The sequence below is a fragment of the Lepidothrix coronata genome, unplaced genomic scaffold (assembly GCF_001604755.1).
Source record: "Lepidothrix coronata isolate B3197 unplaced genomic scaffold, Lepidothrix_coronata-1.0 Scaffold4467, whole genome shotgun sequence".
Taxonomy (NCBI): Eukaryota; Metazoa; Chordata; class Aves; order Passeriformes; family Pipridae; genus Lepidothrix; species Lepidothrix coronata.
Window position 1 is genome coordinate 1 of NW_016694647.1, and position 1013 is coordinate 1013.

Sequence of the window (1013 nt, forward strand, 5' to 3'; positions counted from 1 at the left end):
TCCCCCCACCTGCTTGGTGACGGGCGCCTTCATCCCGGCCACCGAGGCCTCCTTGGCCAGCGAGGGCTGGCGGCTGCGGGGGGGCCCGTAGGTGGGCTCGGGGCTCGCCAGCAGGTTCCCGCTCGCCGGCCGCGGCTTGGGGGGCACCCCCAGCGCCGAGGGACCCCCCGAGCCTCCCCCTCCGCCCCCCCCTCCCCCGCTCCCTCCTCCTCCTCCTCCTCCTCCTCCCCCTTTCCCGGCGCGGCCCCCTCGGGGCGTGGGGGGCGGGGGTCCCCCGATGGTGATCTGGGGGGGGGCGAGGGTGTCCTGGAGCGAGAGCTGCCGCCGCCCGAAGTCGCCCCCCGGGCGCCCGAACTCGTCGCTGTAGCTGTGGCTGTGCGTGATGTGCTTGGCGGGGGGCGCGGGGGGGGCCGACAGCTCCTCGCTCTTGCTGTAGCCGTGCAGGGGAGGGGGCGGCGGCCCCGCCACCACCCCCCCGTAGTGGCCCCCCCCGGGCCCCCCGCCGTCCGCCGCGATGCCCCCCAGGCCCCCTCCCACGCCCAGCCCGCCCACCACGGCCTCGGGGCCGCGCAGGGGCCCGTCGGCGGCCAAGTGGAAGAGCGGGTTCTGGAAGGACAGGGGGACCCTCAGCTGCGGCCCCCCCGGCTCGGGGACCCCCAGGCGGGGGGGGGCGAGGCTGGAGGCGCTGCCCTGCGAGAGGCGGCCCGGCCGGAGCCCCCCCGGCCCCCCCCCGGCCCCGCCCGGCGCGGGGGGACCCCCGGCCAGGAGCTCGGCGGGCAGGCTGGGGATGCTGTCGACGCGCCCGTCCTGCAGGTCGAGCATGGAGACGCTCTTGCCGACCCCCAGGGCCCCCCCGGCGCGGCCCCCCTCGGGCTCGGTGAGGTCGGAGCTGCTGGTGCAGTAGGCGGGCGAGGAGCGGGCGAGCGGGGGCCGGCTCAGCACCAGCACCTCGGGGGGGCCCTTCTCCTGCGGCGGGGAGGGCAGGCGGGGAACGTCCATGGAGCTGGGGGGGG

The 1013-nt window shown here is 79.7% G+C and overlaps 1 pseudogene; it reads right to left on the reverse strand.

Moving 5' to 3' along the window:
* Positions 1 to 9: 9 nt before the first annotated feature.
* On the reverse strand, positions 10 to 1008 carry LOC108492024 (annotated as a pseudogene).
* Positions 1009 to 1013: the final 5 nt, after the last annotated feature.